The sequence below is a fragment of the Thermobia domestica genome, chromosome 17 (assembly GCF_964235325.1).
Source record: "Thermobia domestica chromosome 17, izTheDome1.hap1.1, whole genome shotgun sequence".
Classification (NCBI taxonomy): Eukaryota; Metazoa; Arthropoda; class Insecta; order Zygentoma; family Lepismatidae; genus Thermobia; species Thermobia domestica.
Window position 1 is genome coordinate 48503524 of NC_137470.1, and position 7595 is coordinate 48511118.

At 36.8% G+C, this 7595-nt stretch overlaps 1 long non-coding RNA gene across 1 annotated transcript in view; it reads left to right on the top strand.

Annotated features, from left to right (window-relative positions):
- Positions 1 to 7352, top strand: part of LOC145673924 (uncharacterized) — a 184683-nt gene extending 177331 nt beyond the window's left edge. Inside the window, exon 5 of the long non-coding RNA XR_014128863.1 lies at positions 3987 to 7352. This is a non-coding gene — a long non-coding RNA (uncharacterized LOC145673924). The remainder of the gene's footprint in view (positions 1 to 3986) is intronic.
- The last annotated feature ends 243 nt before the right edge of the window (positions 7353 to 7595 follow it).

The following is a 7595-nucleotide window of genomic DNA, read 5'->3' on the forward strand; positions in this document are numbered from 1 at the left end:
TATCGGGTGTATATATATATATATATATATATATATCGGGTGTTGCAAATAAGTGTTAAAACTCTTGGGAGGTGACTCCTGCCACTGAGATAAGAAAAAAGTTCACTTGAACTTTTGGCTATCGGACAAAGTTTCTGATCTACAAGGTGCCGAAAACGTGGGAAAATGACTTTCGGACGCCAATAGTTCAGACACTATCCAACGTAAAGAGGGCGGGTAAAAGATTCACTGAAGAAGTCATACCTGCTGTATTGAATTTTGCATGTTTCACAATCCTACCATGCACGCGCAAGGGATTCCCCAATGGAACGTAGGAGTACCGAATAATCTGCCAAATGAAAATTGGTCTAAATGGATATGAACTGACAGGGTTTCTACCAGGTAACAATAATGGTTTGTATTAAGTCGATATCTGGAACACATACAAAATGGCGGACACCTTCATTCCTGTTGTGTGTAGTTGCATAATCGCCAGGTACGGATGCTGGCCAACAGTGACGTTCTGAGTATTAAGTGTAGCGAATTTGTACTCAAATGCTCTAGAAAGTCTTCTGGAGTGTCGATAGAGCACAACAGATGAAGCAGGGTGATTCACATATGTGGAAACACGTAACTAAAAATGCCCAGAAATGCACTCACACTCAGTAAACCTGAGTTCAAAGCGTCGGAAATGTAGGGAATAGCATCAAGAACATGAAAGCCATTGCCAATTCACCAATAGTATTCCCTCAAACCGATTCAATATGATGTGCACGGTTGCATACCAATAAGGATGCAGCAACTGAGGCCAAGTTGAAATTGTGCAAGGTGACTCACAAAGAAACTGGTAAACTAAATGAATGTCACTAGTGGGATCTCATGATCGATATTGAAATGTGGCCAATATGTGTGTTGGTATCAACATGTAGTTAATGGACACATTTTAGCATGTCTCACTACTGCTGGGAGACCGTCTCACCTGCGAAAGCTGGGAAAGTAACGTTGTACATTCTGCTATTATATCTGGTGCACTTTTTGGTAGAACGTAACTAGAACACGATTGTATCAATATCCCTCTTTGTTTGGGACATTGTCCCACAGTCGATACATATGAAAAGAAATATCTTAATCCATGGTTCAAGTTCTGATACAGCGTGAAAATAACAAACTTGTATCATGTACCACGTCTTCTGGGACATATGACGTACTCGAAATATAGGAAAATACCTCCAGAAATTCGTATCTTTCATACAGTGCACATGCCAAGACAAAGACGAAAAAGAACCCATTTGGCACATGTAACACTACAGCTGGAACACCACACATATTGAAAATAAAACAACATGGGAAAAAGGAAGAAACGTCTTAAAGCTCTGATTGTTTACAACTGTGAAGTAGGAGTAACAAAATGAAACACACAAGCATGTCCGGAGGCTGTGCAGGAGCGCTTGCCAAACAAAGTGGGTACTCCTCAAAGAAATTAATACAGAGAAAGTGAGGGTCCCTCGCTTCAAATCCTACTGTGAGCCCAGGGCCTCAGATTTAAGACCCGAGTAGTTATTTTCCTATTTTTCGCACAAGGGACGGTGTTCCAGCAGTAGCGGGACATGTTGACATTAGTTCATTAGCTACATGTCGATATCAACACACACATTGGCCACATTTCAATATCGATCATGAGATCCCACTAGTGACATTCATTTAGTTTACCAGTTTCTTTGTGAGTCCCCTTGCACAAGTTCATCTTGGCCTCAGTTGTTGCATCCTTATTAGTATGCAACCGTGCACTTCATATTACGTCGGTTTAAGGGAATATTATTGGTAAATTGGCAATGGTTTTCATGTTCTTGACGCTAATCTTTACATTTCAGATGCTTTGAACTCACGTTTACTGAATACGAGTGCATTTCTGGGCATTTTTCGTTAAGTGTTTCCACACATGTGAATCACCCTGCTTCATTTGCTGTGCTCTATCAACACTTCAGATGTCTTTCTAGAGCATTTGAGTACAAATTCGCTACACTTAATACTCAGAACGACACTGTTGGCCAGCATCCGTACCTGGCGATTATGTAACCACACACAACGGGAATGAAGGTGTCCGCCATTTTGTATTTGTTCCAGATATCGATTTAATACAAACCAACTAGGCAACTATTGTTAACTGGTGGAAACCCTGTCAATTCATATCCATTTAGACCAATTTTCATTTGGAAGATTATCCGGGACTCCCTACGTTCCTTTGGGGAATCCCTTGCGCATGCACGGTAGGATTGTGAAACATGCAAAATTCAATACAGCAGGTATGACTTCTTCAGTGAATCTTTTACCCGCCCTCTTTACGTTGGATAGTGTCTGAACCATTGGCGTCCGAAAGTCATTTTCCCACGCTTTCGGCACCTTGTAGATCCGAAACTATGTCCGACAGCCGAAAGTTCAAGAGAACTTTTTTTCTTATCTTATGGCAGGAGTCACCTCCCAAGAGTTGTAACACTTATTTTGCAACACCTGATATATATATATATATATATATATATATATATATATATATATATATATATATGAGGTGCTCAGTGCTCAAATTCACTATATGGTAATTTTGAACATAATTCATGTTTAACATCTCCACCTGATACTTCTCTCAGTTGTAACACAAATATTCAGTTAACTGTACAAGTTCGTTTAATATTACTTTACTAACTGAATCGACACATGCTAAAAGGGACTCAATCACTAAAATGCATAAATTGCGTTTTTGTTGAAAATACCAAATCTAAGTATAGCTCTACCAATGTGTGCTATAGGTATCTCAGTTGCATGCGTTGTTGGCATTGAAACCAGGGACAGAAATATTGGGAATATGCTAGAAGGGCCTCAGTCAGCGACTGAAGCCCTTGTTGCAAGTGATCTGGCAACACTTTTCTTTCTCTCCTGCTGCACACGGCAGACGGTCAATTGTCTGGCAATATTGTTGGTTGTTTCGCCAGTTGTGAATCAGTCACTCTCGTATTCCATCCATTGGCTTGAGATACGTCTGATTTTGATTGTTCTAGCCTTGCGTAGTATTATGGAGGATAGTAAAGACCATGTTGTGGGTAAAAAACGAAAGGAAACCAATAAAAGATACAGAGTTTGTTGATGCCAGAGGAAACATTGTTAAAAAAAAAACAGGGACCGCATGCAGGTAACACATGCTAGATTAGATTAGTTTTTCACTTTCAGTAAATGAATTAAGTGTAAGAATCCAGTTCCAAATTTTGTCACAGGTCAGAATATGTATACCGCTGATTTTTGCTCAAAGGAGTTCAAGGACACATATCCCATTTTTTGCATGAAGTAACTGTATTGCAATATTGCTAAAGACACCAAACCTACTGTAAGCCTAACCAACCTGAAGTTCGAAATAGCAAGTGATCCTTTCTTTCTCAAGTCAGAAGTAATATGCACACTTATAAAACTATGACAAGTAGAAAGAATTCGGGGGCCAGCTTTCTATACTACTTTTGTGCTATTTTCTTTATTTGGTGGTTTTTAGCTACGTTAGATTAGGCTAGGTTTGGTTACGTTAAGTTTGGTTAGGATACGTTACGTACCTCATTGTACTCAACCCATAAGTCAAAAAGGTTAAACCGCCTTTAAGTTTCATCTGTTTACATTTTGGTAATTTCCCCGTACATGCCTTGAAATTCTAATCACACTTTACTCACACATTGTTTTTGGAATTCAACACTATTAACTCCTTTCTCTTGTAAATTTTTCAATTTTTGGCTAGTTTGGCCATCCAATTCTGAATAAACTCCCGTTTTGTAGAATAATGTTCTATATCCTTGCGCTCGAGAGTGGTGTTTTCACCTTTGCCTCCTTACCCAGTTTCTTTGCTCAACGATCCTGGCCTCTACTTTGAACCAATAAACAATCTGTGAAGGCTTCGTTTGTATCCTTTCGTTTCTGTGTCTATTATGTGTTTTTCCTGAAACTCTAATCCTACTTTTATCGATCTTTTTCAGTTGCAAGAGAAAGAACTGCTTTGAAGTTGTACCAGAGGACGACAAAATGAGATCTTTACACATTTTTATGATTTGGTCTCAAACGATGAACATGATTTGCACCTACGACACCTCATTGACGTTCATGACGTGAAGCGGCGTCGGCCCCGAAAAGATACAGAGGCAAGAATTAACAGCAATTCCTTTAACTACCATGTGCTGGTAGGATCAAGAAGAGTTCAGATATGTTTCAAAGCATTCCTTGCATTACAATCTAACACTGTTAAAAGAGTAAAACGACTACGAGCTCTTAAACGCTTGGGGAAAATTTTTATTAATCAACGTGGAAAGCATGTTAAAAAGGCCCATCCTGTTGAAACTGGGCAGCTTTTGAGACAACATGTACAAAGCTTCCCTTTTGAGAAAACATGTACATGTAGAAAGAAACGAAATATGCATCAAAGCCATACAAGTATTTAGATGCTCGGTTAAAGAAAAAGTTGTTATAGTCTTTGTACAATGAAAAAAAAAAGAAAAAAACAGACAACAAAGTGAATGAGACGTATTTTTCAAATTTCTTCGATGAAAATTTTGACTTCCATTTCGGTAGACCGCAAAGCGACTGTTACTGCACTTGTGAAGAGCTGGAAACCAAATCAAAAAGCACTACTTTAAACGAAGCTGCTAAACAGGCAGCAGCTGCTGAACTGGTTATACACAAAAGGAAAGGAGCAAAATTTTACAACTGTCTTGACAGGGAAGTCAAGGAGAAACAACAACCACATGTCTTATCCATTTTTTCCCATTACATGCAAAATGTCCAATTGCCTCGGATCCCGGTGCAAGACACTTTTTTACTTGATGCAATTGACTACTACTGTTTTTTGCATTCATGATATCAAGCGGAATACGGCGATCATTTACCTGTACCATGAAGGAATTGCCAAAAAAGGAGCAAATGAGGTTTTCTCGTTGGTTTGTGACTACTCAAAGAGTTTACCAGCTCACTACACAGAACTTCATGTGTTGTCAGACAATTGCGGGGAGCAAAATAAAAATCATGCTTTAACAAGATTGTTTCTAGCATTAACAGACATGAAACAATTTAAAAAAATGAGCATTTTTTCTTGTACGATGGCATTCATTCTTGACCTGTGACCGAGATTTCGGTATAATAAAACGAGCTTTAAGGCATCGCGACAGGACTTGCAACCCCCATGAAATAACCAGCATTATACCAGGCATCAAGCAAGCAGAAACCGAAAGTGCATGGGTAAAAAAGTGGCTTCGCACGAAATGTTTGATTTCAAAACGTAGTGGCCAAACTTTCACAAAAAAAGTAATCTCTGAAAAAAATCAAGCCCAGAGCTGTATCAAAAGACAAAAAAGTACATTTTTGAGAAGTACATTTATGTACTTTACCTATGACTCAAAGTTTCCATCACAAGTAGTTGCTAGACATTTCATTGACTCTCTGGTGGCAAACACACATTCAGCTTTAACCCTTATCAGGGCAAGACATTTTAGTAACGTGAACGAGCAACCGGAGCCTGTGAGGCCCAGCATATATTTTAAGTGCAGAATACACAAAATCAATGCCTATTCTCACTTACTGTTCAGACTAGTCTAAAATGTACCGGTATATATTTTTGTCAAGTAGCGAAACTTCGTGTCACGCTTTTGTAAGCCGACCAAGAAAAATAGCAAATCCGGTCCAGACATTTTTGTAACGTAAACGGGCAACCTTGGCCTGTCAGGCCCAGTATATATTTTAAGTGCAGAACACTCAAAATTCAATGTGTGTTGCCGCATACTGTTCCGACTAAAGGTTACAATAGTCACGTGTTCAATATACAATTATGTGACAATTTGATCTAATATTTGACAGGAATTTCACTAGAGTTATACGGGGCCTCCTAGGCCCCTGTTGCCCGGTTACGTCAGGAAAAGATTTTTAAATAAAAAAAAGCTTTACCAGCTCGATATGTTCATGATTTTAACTTCGACGAAAGATAGAAGAATTCAGTATTTTATGTCTTCGAAATATGTATGGTTATTGAGAAATTTTAGAAAAATGAAGCTACTGGGCCTGGGAGGCCACGGTTGCCAGGATAAGGGTTAAGAAACATGGAGTTCGTGACATAAGTTTACCTGCCAAAATCACATGTCCACATGATAAAGTGCCAACAGGGACATCAAAAAAATGTTACCTTACATTCCTGCTGACCACCTTCAGTTATACAACGAAATCTTGGATTCATGTTCAGATATTATAAATAACTGTTACAGAGTAAAAATAGCTTAACTTTTCCATGTATTTAAAAGGAAAAAAAACATATATCTCTTCTTCTCACATCCTTGGTAATTGGACTTGAATGGTCTGTGCTCTGAATTCCCCATATGAAGGATCACATAAAGATAATTAAAAATATCGAATTAGATTAGTTTCTGCTATCTATCTTCTTTTGATGATCTGAAGATTTTTCCTAAATGATACTAATGTTATATTTGGCCATCTTTTTCTGTCTTTTACGTCAATTGTTCCCATACATCCAGAGATAGTAAAGTAAGAATTCAAACATTTTCTTATAGTTTTATTATTGGTAACTTTTATGTTCTAACAAAAATAATTATGATATTATTATTGTTAAGAGCAATTGTTGTAATATATTCTAATTAATAACAAACAATTGTGAGAAAGTTACTCGGAAGAGGAACAGTTTTAAACATTGTAGGAATAATGTACATTTCTTTGAAATTTATTCGAGTACTAGTATTGTTTTTGAATAAACATTAAATAACTCCAAAATAGTGTACAGATACATGGATGTTTTTATAACACTAGTAAAATTATCGATAAATGAAATGCTAAGATAAAAATGTACGAATAATTGGAGAGTAATCATTCGTACAGTTATTATCATGCAAGTTACTTCTAAACTATCGGTATCTGTTTCGACAGAATTACAGAAAAAAGTAAGACAATTATTTAACATGCAGATATATTTTATTGACAAGAGTAAACCAAAGAACAAATTTTATTAAATGTTATGTCCATGAGACGAGACAAAAGCTTATTACTTCAACTGTTAATTTTGAAGGATTAAATTGGACTGTATGAAGGATTAACTGTTAATTTTGCATCTCTTTCATCACAAGTTGAAACAAATACTCTTGAAATTCAAGTCGAGGTGAGATATACGTATACCTTCGAGACGAGACATCATATTCCTGAGGTGAGAAGAGAGCTCTTGTCTGGTCTCGTCTCGTGCTGATCCTCAATATTCATCAAAGTAATATAATGAATCCATTATTTATTTTAATTGACGAAGAATGTTTACTAAAATTTCATAATAATTTTCTAAAGAATTACGAAATTTGAAATAAATAGTAAACAATATATATATTGGTTAAGAGACAACATTTGATAGAAATCTTCAATCCATATATTTTAATTGTTACATTTTAGATGAAATGTTTTTTCTTCTGTTGTCCAATAAAGAAATGGAATAAACTATTTGTTAGAATTTTCTCATTTTCTACTTCAATTCTTTGGGAAGAAACGCTCCTTGTTACTTACAAAAATGTCTGCGAAAATATATCTTTTTTCTTGAAAGCTAGCCAAAATCA